This window comes from Desmodus rotundus, chromosome 2 (assembly GCF_022682495.2).
Source record: "Desmodus rotundus isolate HL8 chromosome 2, HLdesRot8A.1, whole genome shotgun sequence".
Taxonomy (NCBI): domain Eukaryota; kingdom Metazoa; phylum Chordata; class Mammalia; order Chiroptera; family Phyllostomidae; genus Desmodus; species Desmodus rotundus.
Genome location: NC_071388.1, coordinates 40,923,200 through 40,941,747, shown reverse-complemented (window position 1 = coordinate 40,941,747; position 18,548 = coordinate 40,923,200). Strand labels below are relative to the sequence as shown.

Here is an 18,548-nt window from a genome sequence, read left to right as displayed (position 1 = left end):
CAAAATGGTCCCAAGGACACACAGCAAAGCCTGTAGTCTCAGTTTGTCGTGCCTGTTGCCTGCCTGCCTGTCTGAGAAACGTGGGTATTTTCAAATGGAGTTTACTCAACAAGCCTAACAGGTCTTACTATATTGACTAATGATGAAATTAATTTTCTTCTGGTCTTGATCTTAATAGGCTCTTCTAATGAGAGATTAAGAAAATCGTATAAAGGGAGATAGCTTTGACCAAATGAATTTGGGAGTATTTTCACAATGATAATTTCTTTGATAAATTTAACAGCAACATCACAAAGTAAGGCTAGATTTAAGTCCCTAGAATTAGAAAAGGTTCTTGTTAAGTCTTTTAGCTGTGGTTTCTGACTAATCACACATTAGAGGACTATTAAAAAGAGATGGAATTTCTCAAGATTATTTCTCATGATTCTTTAATACTATAATAATATTAACAGTGTATTCATAGATTATTATTGCATGGTTTCCAAAGTACAAAAATGGTTTCTTTTGCCTCAACAGCAATACTATGAGGTCGGTAGGGAAGGGAACCAAATGCATAGATGAGCAAATAGAGCACAGGTGGCAAACACAAGGCCTGCGGGCAGAATCCGGCCCTCCTCCTTGTTTCATCCACCCAGCACCTTGTTTCTTTCTATCCAGCGGCAGCACCGAGCTCTCGCTTAACTGTTAAGGAGTAGTTACATTTATACAGTCCTAAAATTGCATTTGGCCCTTTGACGGCAACCACGAGGCTGATGTGACCCCCAATGAAAATGAGTTTGACACCCCTGAAATAGAGGATCAGAGGCATGCCAGGGAGATGCTCACAATCACATAGGGGTTAGTAGCAGAGCCAGTAAAGAATTCAGGTTTTCTGCTTCTTAGTTTAATGCTATGTTTCCACTCCCACACTGCTCTTATCTTTAGGGACAAGCAAAATACTTTTAAAATGTAGACATGAGGAGTTAAGGGCATTCCCATGTTTGGTGGAAGTCTATTCTTATAGGATCTTATGCTGGAAAGTCAACCCAGAGCAATGCTATCAAACACGGAAGTACCACTTACTTACTCCTTATGTTCTTAACTCAGAACCAAACACAGAGTCATTACGGTTGGCTGTTTTAATTATCTCTGACAAGAAACAAATTTGTGCACATTTATATGCACGGTAAATATGTAGTATGTGTGGGATACCTAATGATTTTAAAAGCATAAGATAATTTTTTTGAAATGTACCTAAAAGGGAATAAAAGTCCATAGATACCTTCTTATGGATATAATTTTAAAGGCATCAGGCTTTCATCCTAGTGTTATTTACTTAATATTAAATGTTTCAAGTGTTTGATGTTTAAAGGAGGCCAATCACCATGATATTTAAAAAGAGAAAACGAACTTTAAAAGCTTTAGAAGGTTAGGTGGATGTCTGTCTTTATGTTGTATCCGCTTATGTCAGGCAATGTTACTGAACTGAATAAAACTCTAATGTAAAACTGAGATCCATTAAATTGTTCACCTTTTTGATTGGTGACTTGTATATGTAAAATGTGCAGTGGAAAAGAAAATGATGTTGGCCACATTTTGGTAAAGATGATTTATCTGTGAATCATCTTTAGATGCACGGAATCAAAAGAAACCATTTTTATCCGTGCATTAAAAAAACTTTTAATTTTAATTTACATAAGAGAATGAAGAAATACCACTTGGTGGAAATCACTTAAGAATTTCTTATTTTTCCCCAAAGATTCAGAGACTAAAGCAGATTCCTGTGGGACAAAATGCAGCAAAATGGTGTGTTTGGCAAATGTTCTAACTTACTTCTAAGTCTGAGACATGAAAATGTCAATTGAATAAAGATGAAATTGAGCAAACCAATCACTACCTAGAAAAAAAAAGAAGTAAACAGTGGACTTCGATCTAAGCTAACTTTATTTTTCAAAATGAAACCATAGCAGTAAAGTTCTTCACATGAGCAACTTTGTGAACTGCAAGAAGGGGCTGTCTAATTTCTTTCTATGTGTCATGCCAAAGAAACGAAGGGAGAAAATCATCCTTCTCTGTTGGCCTCTTATGTAAAATTTCTTTTCTTATCATCCCATCTAGTCATATCTTTCTGCAGTTTGAATTACCCTCTTTTCCTCAGACTGGTAAGGCAGTGAAAGGATGTTTGTTCTGCTAATTAACTTTATTACCCTGATAACTCCCTGCAGCCTTTGACGAAAACAATTACCGTTACTCCTTTTTTCCCCCCACTGGCAAAAAAAAAAAAAAAAAAAAGAGGAGAAGAAGAAGAAGACTATTAATTAGAAACGAGGCCCAGGTCCCTGCCATGTTATCCTGCCACGTTCCCAGGCCCTCGAGCAGGATAGCATTACATTGTCAGTAGTAATTTAGCTCTCATCTGTCTCTGCTAATTATTGTCACATTCATCAAATTCATCAACAAAAGTGCTCTCAGAAGGATTGCATATTTGCAGTTAATACAGCATAAACTGGTATTACCCATCACCACATTTGTGATGATGAGAGGGACACAACTTATTCATCCCTAATTAGAGCAAGCTGGGTAATTAATTATGCATTCCGCCTTATTACTTCTGAGTTCCCAGATATTGTTTGTCTAAAAAGGGGGAGAAAGCAGGAGAGAGGAGCCTGAAAATGCAAAAAAAAAAAAAAGGGTGATGTGTTTTGTCACATGCGCTATGCCATAATTCCCACCTGACAAACTAGCTGAATCAGTAGAAAATTGCGAGTTGTCAGCAGCAGAATAAACTGCTGTAATAGCTGATTAATGATCAGCACCTGTGACAGGTGCTGTACGGGACTGTAAACTTGGTTTGATTAACAGTCACTGGACGAATAAATATTAGTGACAGTCATCGGAGAGCAAGTTTGCTTGTTTTCTTCCCTGTTAACAAATCGCACGCATTAAAGTTATTGATATTTCTGTCTGAGACACTCTGGTTTTTTTGTAGTTATCTGGCAACATTGGCAGTGAGTTATAATAGCTTGTATTTGCTTCTCCTCTGTTATTTTATTTCAGAACTAAAACTGTATTTTGACAAGATGACCTGTAGGAGTTATAATCTACCAGGTGTGGAAAAAAAGACTAAAAAATAGCCAGATTCACACTTGGTTTAATTTATGCTCACCTGCTGGTAATCTGTGTGAGTGCATACACATACACACATATATTCGTTTTATCATTTACATATATATATACAATAATATTAAGGAATGTTCATGCTAAAAAACACAGACACAAACTTAAGGTGTGTGATGTTTACTTATTAAAATTTTTTGATTGATTTTTTTCCTCAGGTTGGATATTTTCCCTGAAAACATTGGCAGTCTGAGTTGTCCTAGTCCCGTGTCTCAATCCCATCCTGAAGGGACCCTCTTCCTGAGGCAGTTGCTCAAAACTGCTGCCAGCTTGGTGCTTCGACTGAATTGACCACTTACAAACAGATTGGTCAAGAGGTGACTAATCTGTTGTAGTTGACCAATTACTAACCAAGACTCAAATTTTGTGCATAAGTTAAGCAAAGTGTGAATGATGGAAGCAACCCAGGCCACCTTTTTTTTGTCGTTGTTTGTTTGTTTTAGGTCAGAGTACAGGAAGCTATTTGCTTTCATTGTGCTGGTTTGGGAGCATGTAGAGCATGGTTAGGATTGTGGGCTTTGGAAGCCTAAAGACCTGCTTTCAAACTTTGGTTCTGTTAACTAGCTGTGTGAGTTTGGGTAAGTTACTTCATCTAATTTTTTTGTTTCTTAATTGTAAAATGGGAGCATTTCCAACTGTATTATAGTGTTACTGTTAGGATTAAATGAGATAATATATATAAAGCACTCTAGCACAGTGCCTTGCATATAAAGCACTCAATAAATAAAATTTAGTTATTATTAACACAACTGTTTGAAATTTGAATAGTCCAATTATCTTCAGTTTCTGTTACACATGATGACATGTTTTAACAACTTAATTTATTTTTACTCCACACATTCCAAAATAATAACAAAAATTATTTAAAAAAAAACTTTATGCCCACTTATCCCTGAGTGCAAATTGAGAAAAGATGAGTGGTATCTCTGGGTAGTTGATACCCTAAGGTGCTCCTCTGAGTTGTTCAGTTGCTTCTCAGAGGCACAGATGGTGGAGTTGACAGGATGGGGCAGGGGCTAGAAGAGGGCACACTGTTTTGTCCTCCCAAATCTACACAGGAATGTCTTCAAACACTTCTGGGGTGATGGCAGATACAGATCAGAGTAATGATTATTTAGCACAGTCCCATATTCTGCTGGAAATGAGATAGTAAGAAACCAAGCATGAACAGCAACAAAGTATCATCAAAGCAAGTTTATTTTTATAATTCATTATATATCTATTCTGGCATCGATCATCTAACAGAGAATGAAAGTGATGACTGTACAGAAGAGGCAGTATAGTGCGATTACAGTTTCTGAAACAGTGTTGAGAATAAAATTGCCTTGTTTTTAGGCCATCAGGGCATATGTGCTTGTTGAATCACATTTAATTAATGCCTAAAGCCAATTTATCTAGATAAAAAAGCAAAAATAGAGGAGGTTTATAGCTTCAGTTGTATCTATACTGATCCGAAGAACATTCTGGAAGTAGTTTTTATGCAGAATCACAATGATTAAAATTTTTTTTCTTTTACTAGTATTTCCCATTCCCATTTAAATGATGAAAAATGTGTCTTACAAAACTTTCAGAAAAAATAGCCATGTTTAATAAAAAAGTGTAGCACTCTTGTTTGGTAACTGCCAAAGCAGTGGTTCTCAACCAACAGACATCGGGACAACCTGGGAGGGTTTTTTTCTTTTTTTAAATAGAGAAGTCTTGGGAGGAGCCTCTTGGGCATTTGACTTAAAAAAAATTCCCTAGGTGATTACCATGTATATTCAAGCTTTAGAACTGTGGATAAATATGTAAACTTAGACATTTATGTAATAAGGTTTAGTTTAGGAAGTAAAAATTCCTTCAAATTATAAAAATATTATTGTGAACTGGATGTCTAGAAATATAAGTGTATCAGTATGCGAGCTTTAGGTATCTGAAATGACTACTTAAAGCACCATGACTGATATGCTTTATTTCTTAGATAATCCAATCCAAGAAAAAAACCTAATAACTCAAACAGTAAAAGTAATATTCTGAATTCATCAACCCACTTCATATCATTAAATAGAATTGCATTGGCAACTGCCTCATCTCTTTGGGGAAAATGAACCCCGTGGAGGAGGCCAGACCATTTCTGTGGCTGACGGGTAGAGGAACTAGATGGTGGCAGGCTGACGGTGACCGCGGCCTGCTTCCATGTAGATACCCTGCGGCACAAACAGTGACAGAGAACCGAGAGACCAGGTGATGGGTACTATACGCCTGTTTCTGTCTGCACTTTGTCACGTGCGCTTTGGTCATACTTGCATACGTGTGCATTATTGTAGGAAGGTCACTGGTCTGTCACTCCTTCACAGCTTCTCATGGTCTGATAACCCAGGCAACCCCATGAAATAAATTGAAAATTGCCTGTTTGATTAAAACACTGATATTCCATATTATGATACAGTTCGACTGTTAACTGCTACACCTATCTTCTAGAATTCCTGTGGCCCTGTAAAGTCATAAATCCTAAATTATTAGAAACAACTCAATTGTGTTTTATCAAGTATTCTGAAAATAAAAAAAAAGTAACCAACTCTGATAATTTAAAGAGGAAATGTCTCACTTTAAAATGGGGTTTGAGGTTAACAGGGAATGCCTCTTTTCGTAGAACAACTTGATCTATTGAATTTTCCATGGTCTAGACTAGAGCAAGGGTAGGCTAACTATGGCCACTAGTATAATCTTTCCTGCCACCTATTTTTGCAAGGCCTTAGAAGCTAAAAGTGGTTTTTATAGTTTTAAGTGGTTAAAAAAACTTTTCGTGATGTAAAAATTACATGAAATTCAAATTACAGTCTATACATAAGTCTTATTGGAACATAGCCATGCTTATTTGCTTCCATATTGTCTATGGCTGCTTTTGGGCCAAAATAGCAGAGTTAGTAGTTGCATCATTGACCATGTATCCCATAAAATCTAAAATATTTACTATTTGGTACTTTAAAAAATAATTTGCTAGTCCATGCATTTAAGTACTTAGCGTTTCTCAAGTTTTAATGTGCATACAAATCACCTGTGAACTTGTTAAAATACAGATTCTGATTCAGTAGATCTAGAGTAGGACCTGAAGTTCAATTTTACATTTCTATCAGGCTACCTGGTAATGCTGATGCTATTGGATCACATCTTGAAGAGCAAGGTTCTAGACCAGGGGTGTCAAACTCATTTTCACCGGGGGGCCACATCAGCCTCGTGGTTCCCTTCAAAGGGCTGAAATAATTTTAGGGCTGTATAAATGTAACTACTCTTTAACTGTTAAGGAGTTGAAATTATATTCTGCCCTTTGAAGGCAACCACGAGGCTGATGTGGCCCCCGGTGAAAACGAATTTGATACCCCTGCTCTAGACCATGACCCTCATCATACAGGCACACAAGACGGATGTCAGCATGATAAAGAGCTGACCAGTAATGAACTAACTAAACTCACATGATTGGTACAGAAACTTAGAAATCTAATTTATTAATCTGTTCATGAGAAATGTGATAGAGACTGATGCAGAATCTTCTGTTCTTATAGACATGCCCCCTGACATACTAAACTAGAGCAGCAGGATATTCAGTCAGAATGGAAAAGAAACAGTAGGTGGTAGTTGTGTGCATAGATTGTTCAAAGACTTCAGGCTACTAGACATGCTAGCTCAATGCCACTGGCCCCAGAGTGGTGGTTTCAAAATGTACCTGGAATTTGTTTGAATCAGGTATGACAAAACACACAGACATGGAAATGGCTGTTATGAAGGAAGGAGTTTTTGTGTTCCCAGGTCCCTAGAAACAGGAGGCACAGCATACTATGTAAGGTGTCCACACAGGAAGGCACCAAGGTTGGTCAGGAGCCAGAAGGAGTGAGGAGAAAATGTGGGCAAGAACCCAAATTGTGATTTTGAGGGGAGGAATGAGAAAGAGAGGGTAAGCTGGTTTGATGTGAATAATTTCAACAGGTTCTCAGGATAAGGGGCTGTCTCTAGTTGTCTGGTACCTGGCCCTGGAGTGATTATAGCTGGTGGATAGTGACCCAGAGTATAAAAGCTAGATACAGGGGTAGGGAGGTGTGGGGGAATGGGCTTTGAATTGGTTGGCTTGCATATAAGAGTTGCTTTGAGTTGTTTGCAATCTCTAGCAGATAGCCAGCCCTGGGAGGGTCACCCTCTCCATTGTCAGCAAGGCTCCAGATGTCAAAACACTGGGAAATACATAAATAAAATGCATGATTAATACAGGTGGGTCCTTGGGCCGGGGCCTTTCCCAGGATGCTTATGGGATGGACACTGCCCATGTGGTTGACCAACCTCCCTTTTAATTGACATGTTCTTCCTTCAGATCTGCTAATTCTTTTAGATTATGTAGGAGTCCTTCTGGTCTAGATCCTCTGGCCTCTTTTAATTGATTTTTGTGTATTGATTATCAAATTCAACATGATTCCAATCCATCACATGTTGATTACTTCATTTAACTCAGAAAACAATCTTGACACTACCAAGTTGGAGAAGGGCTTTTGGAGGCAATATTATGGTCATCTATAAGCTTCTGGACATACCTCCTTTCTCTATAAAGATGTCTGTAGGCCATAGGGAGAGAGAAGAGTTGTGGCAGGTGCCTTCTGCACAATTAACTGCAACATCCATAGGCTGATTTCAGTTATCTTTCTAGGAGTCATGCCCCAGCCACTTTGGCCAGAGACTTGCTTGTAACGGCAGTAACTTTATTCTTCCTCTCATTATCACCCCACAGTAATTCCCCAATCTTGGTTCACTCTTTACTATTATCTTATGAATTTATGCCATGGTATTTTAAAGGATTTCCCTGCAAATTTCATTTTAAGGATATCACAGCTCTAAAATTCTGAGGAGTAGCACTGAGAGGGAACTGGATCTGTGTCCTCCTACTAATTACTGTACGAACATGACCAAATCACTTCTCTTCAGCTATCAGTTTCCTTATCAAAAATATAGGAGAAGGATATTGAATACATGATCTTCATGGTCCCTTCCAGCTTTAAAACAATGAGTTCAACTGAAATGCCTCTGTAAGATGCACATAAAATTGTGTATCTTATCCCTGTTCCTAGCATATTCCATATGGCACTGTGGATGTCCACTTAGCTTTTATTTCTTTTTCCTGGTGTTCTTTTTACTTGTTTTAAAGTGTTCCCGATTTTCTTCATCAACATGGAAAAAAAGTTATAAACTTTTTCTGGTAGATATCTTACTCAACTTTGCATCCCCCACATCTTGTGTAAAGGGGCCATTTGATAGGTGTTGTTTCCATTAAATTAGTGTTGGGAGTGTCTTCCAAGCAAATAACTTTGAAGTAGCAGAATCTCAAAAGGTTGAGAGGCTGGAACCCTGCACAATAAAGCAGGACTTCAACTGGATGTGTGGCAATTCCCAGTGTCATGTTGCAGTAAGTACACATAAAATTGTAAAATAATTTTGTTACTCTGGAAACATTGAAAGAGTAACTTGACTTTAAATTTCTTAATGGTGCATTACATTTTTGATAAAAAGTAACTTTTGATAGTTCTGTAATTAGGTTCTATCAAAATCCTGCTAAGATCAAGGAGATTTTTCATTGAGATTGGAATTTTCACATTATTCATGGCTTGTGGAAATGAAGACAGACCATTAGAATAATGTCAATGTCATACCTATGTGTTTTCTTAGATTTAAGAAAAATATTAAGAAATATTTTCTTCTCTTAATCCATTCCATTTATGTGCAATGTTTTTGATCAGAAAACTAAAACGTAGCAGCGGGTGGGAATGGGGGCTGCTGAATATAGAGTCAGTGCCAACAGATGCAAAAATGAAATCTTTGGCCCAGAAATAATAGCTTTCTAAAATACACACACAGTTATTGGACTCTTGCACAGATACACAGCCGTCTGTATAGACAACAGTGCTGTTGGCCAAGAGTCCCGGAGGCAGGCCAACCTCCCATCCAGATGCCACTGCCAGTGAGGAACCATTTGGCATCTAGTTCTCTGGCTGCCAAGCTTTTTCCCACTCTCTGGCATAAATTTTTGCAGGGGCTGCTCAAGTAAATTAAGACTCTGAAGTGTTCTGTATTAATATGCCATAACAACACAAGGCCACCGAAGCCCTCTCTGTTATTTGAAGGTTTTTATCTCTTTATTTTTTTCTAAGTGTCAAAGAAGGCCTGACTTCTATGCATTTGTCTATAGATAAATGCAATTTCTTTGGAAGTTAAGAATGATATATTTTAATTTGAGTATGGAGCCAACTTTCCTCAACGCAGAAATACCTTGAAACTTTTGAAGCACAAACAATCTGAAACACCAAAAGGAAGGAAGGAAGGAAGGAAGGAAGGAAGGAAGGAAGGAAGGAAGGAAGGAAGGAAGGAAGGAAGGAAGGAAGGAAGGGAGGGAGGAAGGAAGGGAGGGAGGGAGGGAGGAGGAAGGAGGGAAGGAAGGTGGGGGGAGAGAGAGGAAGAAAGAAGAGAGGAATAAAGAGAGAGAGAATATCCTGATCTCTTGGGGAGAGTGAAAGAAATTGTTCACAGCTCTGCAGCCCTACCAAAATACATCCTGAAACACCTACTGGTAAGAAGAATGCAATAAAGACACTTTTTTTTCCAATGAAAATTAAATAGGTATTGATATACTTCCACAACAGTTTGTATGTAGCACCAACTTCCCTGTTTAAAAAAAAATCAACACAAGCACTCTCTTTTCACCTTGCAATCTCCTCAAATTCCAATTTCTGCTTAGGTGAGGTTGTACCCGGCACCAGTGCCATTTTGTACTGCCCTGCCCCTCCCACCAGGAGAGACTTCACCCACCAAGTGCTTATCGCCTGCCGAACTTCAGAGGGCTGGGCAGCCAGACAGAATCTGCTGAAAGAGCTGGCTTCTTTCCTGCCACTACTTTACAAGAGCAAAGTTTTGAGATTCATCTAAACAAAGCAGAGGATTATCAGAGGATGGCATAACATGTGATGATTTTGATGAATTCAGAAACATGCCATGGTTCAAATATATTTTAATTTGCACAACAAATAGTGCTTTAAATTTCTGAACTGCCAACATAAAACATTAAACTGCTGTTGCGTACCACAAGAGAAAATAAAAAGCAAAGAGGTGAGGTTTACACGGCTTATCTTGGTTCTGTGAGCTAATTTTGGGTAAAGGTAACATCTGAACTGGGGGGATATTTTTTTGTGTGTGTACTCCATATTGTTCTCCAATTTGTTTATAAAAATGTAATGAACTCTTGAGGTTGACTTGTTAGAGTTTCAGTCACAAAATAAGTGATCTTAACCATACAAGAATCAATGTTTTCCCTGGATACCTTCAGTGGGGCTGCTATATTAACTTTACTTGTGACAACATTAATTACTCTCAGATCTCTAAGTATCATTGACATTGATAAATCATCCTCAGAGAGACATGAACAAATGAATCAACTGCTCGTCATCGCATTCAGGAAAGATAAACATTTTTACAGCAAGGAATGATACATCAGGCAGCCTACTTATGTAATGTTGTGTTGCATAAAGATTTCTTGACAAGCCATGCAACCCTATCCAGGTATAAATTGTATGACTAATGCATTGAGGAGACAGCTTAATACAGAAAAGCAGGTGGCCAAGGAACATTGTAGAAACATAGTATTGCATTCTTCTTTGAGAAAAAAATCTCTTCGGTTATTAGAGTCTAGTGTAACTATTTGTCTCCCAATTGTACATTAATATTAACAAATCTTCCATTGTTCCACTGTGTAAATGTAATGAAATTATAACTGACCACAATGAAGTGATTTTAGGCAATTAAAGTTCTTCAGTAGTATGTAAAATACCTTGCTGTATAGAAAAGTAATAGCTACACAGGTATATGAACAATAGCAATGGTAGTTGTCCTAGGTCTCCCAAGGAATTTTCAAATTTACCAACCTCAGTGAAGCCTGACATATTTCCTCTGTATTGTCTTTTATGATTTCATCAAATGCCCCTTCATTTCAGAAGGAGAAAACCAATTGGTAGTTTCTCTACATGATTCTCCACTTTCTGTTTCAAAGAAAGAAAACATGATTTATCTTTCTTTGGGAATAGCAACCACTAAAAAGAGCATCATTTCTTTCTGTCAGGTGAATAAAAGGGTTAAGTTAGTGGAAAGGTAGGTATTCCTTTCCCATCAGCTGGAGTAAGAGGAGCAGCAGGAGTCGGTGCTCCCTTCTCTCTGGGCCCTGTGCTGGTCTGCCCTGAGGACCAGCGTTCCGTTGATCCTTCCAGGGACCAGCTGAATGCCTGCAAACAGTGATTAGGGAGACGTCAGCCAGGCCCAGCAGTGACCACAACACCGCCTGGTCTTTCTTCCCTGATTGAAAACTCTAGACTTTTCCACGATTGCAAATAATCCTTTGTTTCTCTCACAAACTTGTGCTACCTGAAAGCCTTCCAATAAATTTTGTGTGCTCAGTGGCATGTTACAGACCTGTAGCAATTACCTGTGTATGCATTTTAAGTGCTTTTGTCTGAATACTTATGGTGGCATGTTAAATTATGTTCCACAAACACTAATTCTGAGGAATGTTAACATTTTTAGGTAAATTTGTAGAGCGCTCAGTACATGCTTTACATGCACTTTCTCACCCAATGCTCACAAGTCTTTGAAGTGGTATTAGTATTACTTCCATTTCATGGGTGATGAAAGTGAGGATTAGGGAAGTTGTGTGACATGGTTAAGGTTGAGCTGGAATGGGAACCGGGCAGCCGGACTCCAGAGCTCACACTCTTCATCACTACAGCCTAGCTGCCAGGCAAAAGAGCATGTGGGGATTTGGGGGCCAATGAATTTGGAAATGCAAAGTAAACCACATTTTAAAACTTCTTTCTTTTCAGCTTTCTCAGTCTTTAATATTCTAGTGGACATCAACTCTGTTAAGTGGAATATAATACGTAGTATTTTCCAAACTCACTGAACCCGATGGATTGCTGAAGTGCTGGGGCCTGAACGTCTAGTTGCAGACACTGGTTCTGCCACTCGTCATGGTTGTAGCCCTGAGCAAGTGATTCAACCTCTTATCAAGTTGCTTAGTCACCAAAAGAAAATTTAATTATATTTAGTAAATTGTATGTAGCAAGACAGAAGAATGGCCAACATGCTTTTTTATAAGCTGGTAGAGGATTTTTCGTTAACATTCTGTTAATGAGAAATATTTAACTAACCAGAATATCTCATTTTTTAAAATGTTTTATTAATCAGTGTTTGACTTTCTTCCAAGACTTTCCTTACTTAAAGTTTTTATACCATTTAAAGTTTTTCAGGTATTTATACTAAAAACAGAGAGAACACTAATCACAATAATGTTCTTGTAAATTAATGCTTTTTATAGTATTGATTTTCCTGGCCGTTTGTGTTCATCTAGCTACCTTTTTGTTATGTTAGATACAGGTTTGTTGTTTTGTTTTTTTTTTTTTTTTGGCTTACATGTATATGAAAGTAGAACAGAGGTTCTTAAATTTTCTTGGTATTTTTTTCCCACAGTGCCTCTAGGCCAAAGGAAGTACTTAATAGTTTCAGTTGTTAAGTGGTAAGGTCCAAAGGACTTAAAACATAATTATATCTTAACAACTTAGTGGCCTTTGAAAAAATAATATATATAAACTTAGAGAAAAATATTTTTATTCTATTCTTAAATAATCACAATTACTTACTAATGGGGTGTGAGCAGTCGTTGGCTGCAAAATGTTTCAATCCTTGGAATCAGATTTGTTCTCACCGTCCTATTTCCTGTTTCATATTGATTTTAGTATGGTACTTGCTTTTTTTATCAAAACAACCACTGATAACTCAGCTTTGCAAAGATACGGAATCATTCAAAAGAAGGTAGAAAAATCTAATATTGAAACTGCAAACCGCCTACAGCTGGTAGTTTGCACAAAGTCTGTGTTTTCCTCAAAATTATAAAATATCCCATGGCAACCCCTGTGAGTTCACTACAGTACTCTGGGGCGCGTCTATACACAGTTTGGGAATCGTAGGATTAGGGCATTATATATGATACCCTAACTTTTAGCATAAAGTATTTAAGTATTTAACCTGTATTGGGGGGGAGGAGAGAGAGAGAGACCAAGTATTTAAAACTCAAGCTGACCTTTTGCATCTTCTGAGGAAGGTGGCCAACTTCATATAAGGAGGACAAAATATCTCTATACTATTCTTTTCTTCTTGGTGGAGGGAAGAAGGGAGGGTGAGACCTAGCCCAAGAATGAGTCTATTGATATGCAATTGGATGCCAGAACCTAGTTTAGAATAGACTGAAAAGAACTGAACTGCTCTGCATAGTAAAATAAGCATTGCAGTGAAAGACAGAGGGGGAAATGCAACAGGGAGGAAGACTGGACCTCCAATCAGTACAAATGGTTGAGCAGATTTTTAAAGTATAATGAAATCTGCTGTTCTGTTACTGGGTTATAACCCAAACTTTCCATGTATTCTGCTCTACACGCATCTGTGTGAGTGGTTTTTTTTTGTGAAATGAGAGAAGGCTGAGGTTTATCCTTAGATCAGCCTAGATGGGAGAGTAGGAAGTGTGGTGCACAAGTCATGTGGGAACTCTGCAGAGATAGGCTCTCAAAGCCAGAGGTGACCATAACAATCAGAGCATCAGAAATGCCCAGACACCTTGCAGAGAAGGGTTATGGGGGGCTTGACAAGCAATGCTGAGAGGCTGATTTAAGTCTTGGTAGGTCATGAGGAACTGAAAAAAGGGCCACAGCTTGAGGGTAAAGAGAAGTTATTAATGTAGAAACTGGGATTCTGCAGATAATGTCAATCTAGTGAGAGGAGCTGAGATTGGAGACTAAAGTGTTTTTGGTGAGTCAAGAGACCCAGTCCCAAGGCCAGTGTGTATTTGGATTCATAGACACAAGTGGTAAATCATGATCTAAGAATGCAGAACTGTCCAGGTTCGCAGCAAAGGCTGTATATCAGATACCTGACAGAATCGGGGGTGATTCCCTCCATTGGTCAGGCATAAGTTTGCTCCTATTAGATAAGTAATGACACAGAAATTTCAGTACTGCAAGAGACCCAGAGACCAAGGAAAGAGGGTATTTTTTTAATGTTCTTGTTATTCTCTCCTCAAGATATAATGTCCAACACACTTTCAAAATAAAAGTACTAAGAAAACTATAAATAGAAGAGAATTTCCTTAACATTAGAAAGGGCATTAATGAAAAAACCCACTTAAAGGTGAGAGACTAAAAGCTTTCCCCCTAAGTTCTGTAACAAGATCAAAACACCTGCTATTTGTTCAACACTGTATGGGAAGTTTTAGACAGAGCAGTTAGATAAGAAAAAAGAAATTCAAGGCATGCAAATTGGAAAGAAAGAAGTATATTTATCTCTAGGCACAGATGACATGATCCTAGATGACATGATCCTATGTATAGAAAATCCCAACATATACCCATTACTGGAGCCAATGAACAAATTTGGCAAAGTTGCAGAGTAAAATACAAACTCACAAAAATCAGTTGTGTTTGTGTACAACAGAAAAGAACAACCAAAAGGAAATTAAGAAGGCAATTCCATTTATAACAACATCTAAAAGAATAAAAGAGTTAGGAATAGTTTTAATCAAGGAAATGAAAAATATATACTACAAACTGTAAAAAATTGCTGAAGGAAATTAAAGAAGATCTAAATTAATTAAAAGACATCCTATTTAATGGAAAGATCGTGTTGTTGAGATGTCAATACTATTCAAATCTATTTATAGATTCAAAGCAATTGTTATAAAAATTTTAACAAACTCACTCCACCCAAAATGGGTAAGCCAATCCTTAAATTTATATGGGTAAAGGACCCTAAATAGCCAACACAATCTTGAAAAAGAACAAAGTTGGACAACTCATGCTTTCTGATTTCAAAACTTACTGTAAATCTACAGTAATCAAAATAGTATGATACTGAAAAGTTTTGGAATAGAATGTGGAGATGCTTATATAACATTGTGAATGTAATTAATACTAATATACTACACATTTAAAATTATTAAAATTGGAAAGAAGGTTGTTCCCATATTCAGTAACTTGAATGTAGATAAAATACAGGCCTGACTATTAAATTTCAGGTTAATTTTTAGAGGGAAAAAGACCTAGACAATTTATAAAACATCATCTATAGGTTATTTGTTGTTTAGCTGGGATCTCATTTTTTTAAAAGATAAATCTTTACAAAAATAGCCAACTGCAACACAAATCAAATCTTTAAAAAATTATTAAAATGCAAATTTTATGTTATATACATTTTACCACAATAAAAAACATACAAAAATTTGGGCAATATTATTTAAGGAAGCTGAGAGAACAGATGAGTATCAGGGTAATTAATCTGTGTTTTAGGATCTTGGAATTCTTAAAATGGGAAAATCTGAATAAGTCATTCAGTAAAACAAAGAAAACCATCATTAGTATATACCATTCAGCTATTAATCATTAATTTCAGAATCCTGCTTCTTTCTTTTTCAGTAGTGTAAACACATCTACATCCTCTAGATTGTAAGTAATCTGGGCATCAGCTTCAAAGACATGGGGAGCACTCTGGCCATTTCTATCAACAGTGATGGCCCCATTACTTCATTGCTGGGACTTATTGGACAGGTCACATTTGGTTTTGTTGTTGTTGTTGCAAAACTAAACAAAAAAAAAAACAGGTAATTTTTGAACAAACATTTCCCACAAAAAAGTTGCAAGTATTGTTTGTCTGATGAATTCAATAATGTAAATTTTTTCTTTCTGAGCAAAGTCAACATGAAAATTGGTATGACTTCCTTGAGAATATTAACAATCATTATTTACAGTTTTTCTTATTTTTTTCCCCAGAAGGGTTTATGAAAGAGAGGCTGATCAAGGGTTCCTTAAAACAGATTGTGATGTAGGAGATCTGGTTGTCGGGGCCTGCGGTTTAGAATAAAGGGTCTTTGGGGCCAACAAGACAGCCTCTAGACAATGGCAGTGTGTGACCTCGGTAGGAGAGAGCTGGAGCAACAGGGTCAGATCCAGCTACTGGGTGTCTGAGCAGCAGGTCATTTGCTAGGGGTAATAGGGTGATAAGTAGCAAAGCTTATGTTGATAGTTAACCTCTTGTTATCTGTCTGAAATTCTTCTTAAGGAAACAAATGGGGCCAAGGAGACAGCCTGCGCTAAAGGAAAATGAATGGTACAGCAAGACGCAGAAGTGCTCTTATGTATGTGAAAATGTATTATCGAAGCACTAATCAAACCTAAGTGCTCTGATTATTCATGGATGTGGAAGTTAAGAGATATTCCTCAGTGATAGGATATGGTCATCTTGGGAAATTGATAGTAAAACAAAAGTAAAAACAACCTCATTTATCACTCTATCACTGCAACATGGTAAGAAGTAGAGTCTTAACAGGAAAAAGAAAAGGTTCAAATGGTCACATGTTTAAGCTGTAAAAAAAACTCCCTAGTTTTAATCACACATTTAGACTTTTAAAAAAATGAATCATCATCTACAGTCTTGGAATAAAACCTCCGTACAAAATAAAGATGTCCTGTATATTGTAACCTAAAGTAGATTTGGAGTTGTCCTAGTAAAGAAGGATGTTCATTTGGTACAATTTCTTGCTTGCCTTAGTAACCAAAAGGTAATATTGAGAGTTTACCGTATGCTAGGAAATGTTCTAGGTACCTTAAAGGTGTCAGTTTAATTAATGCTCACAACAACTTTCTCTTAGTCTGGAACTACTGTTATGCCCACCCTAGAAAGGGAGAAACAAGCAAGGAGAGGTCCAGTAATGTGCCCAAGAGTTCTCACTGAGTCAGAGATTAAACACCGGCAGCCTGGCTCCAGGATCCATAGTCCTAACCAGCGCGTTATCCTCCCATTCACAACTAAAGATAAAGCCCTCTGTTGTTCAAGAGCAGTGGTGTCAAATCAGTGCTTCCAAAGAATGATCCAAAAGACATTGGTCCCTCAATATGTTTCACAGCAAAAATAGGGTCCATTGGTGAAATGCCAAACACTATTTCCCTCTTTCCCCTGCCCACTGCAGATCCATATCACTGGTATTAAAAGGTCTGATAAGTTTTCTCATAAATAAATCTTTTTATAATCTGTTTCACCCACACAGGAAAGATCACTTATATAATATTTTATTACTATATCTGAAAATCAATACTATATAAACTACACTTGGGGAAATACTGTATCAAAGTGTTAAAATGCTGTTATAATAACTGGCCATGTTACAGAAATAACTGTTGCTAACAGTTTCTTTGACAAATGCAAACCTGGAAGCTTGTTTTTGAGAACCCTGTGTATTTAGCAAGGCAAACCCATTATTTAGCTTTAGTGAAATGGGCCTTAAAGTCAGAAAATTTATGCTGTGCCTTGATCAGGGAAATATTATCCACATTAGATTTTTCTTTTTTTCCCTGGTTATAGAGATCTTTTTTCTATTTCTTTACATTTTATATTGCTGTCTCCATATTCTTCTGGTCGTATACTCATCTATATTAACTTTAGTCACTTTCTTAGTTTGGGACATTTTACTATTTACAGATTATTTTTGAACTCTGTTCATTGAATCTCTCAAAATTCACTTAGTAGCAACTATCTATCAACTGATTTTCACGAAAGTTTGTCTTTTCTAGTACAGAAATATGAGAAAAGACCTGTCTTTAAGTACGTGTCTTGAGTCTGTGTCGCTGTGCTGTCGTGATGAAAGAGGGAGGTGGTTAAAGACTTCCTCTCGGGACAAAAGAGTCATGTCTGAGTTGGTTGTTGAATTGAGAATGGATTTCCCCACATGACCAGAAACATAAACATTGTAAATACATTCCACCCTCCCATCCCATCCCCACACAATTTCTCAGGATCTGGTCTTTTTAAACCATTTTATTCTGTAATTGTAGTCTTTACATGCATTTCACTATTAGGTAACCCAGGATGGTTTATTTTTACTATGTGATAATATTCTCTCTTCACTAATGTTCTGATAGCTTCATGAATGGCAAAACCAATATTTCCTTATAGAAATGAATTTAAAAGACACAAGTCTCATGAGTGACCATGGAATGTTGACAGATTCCACAATCCATAGAAATCAATTTCATTCTTTCACAATCATAACAGAGGTACATTTTTATTTTGAGGTAGTGAAAGTTTTTAGGGCCATGCATGTCTCCTTCTTTCTTTCTTTTTTTTTTTAAAAAAGACTTTATTTATTTTTAGAGAGAGGGAAAGAGAGGGAGAAAGAGAGAGAAACACCAATGTATGAGAGAAACCACCAGGGACCTGGCCCACAACCAAGGCATGTGCCCTGACTGGGAGTCAACTGGTGACTTTCAGTTCGTAGGATGACACCCCACCCACTGAGC

General features: G+C 37.3%; 1 protein-coding gene across 1 annotated transcript in view; it reads right to left on the bottom strand.

Annotated features, from left to right (window-relative positions):
- LOC128780200 (uncharacterized) overlaps positions 1-18,548 on the bottom strand; it is a 486,095-nt gene that overhangs the window by 148,195 nt on the left and 319,352 nt on the right. The gene's annotated exons all lie outside the window — the stretch shown is intronic.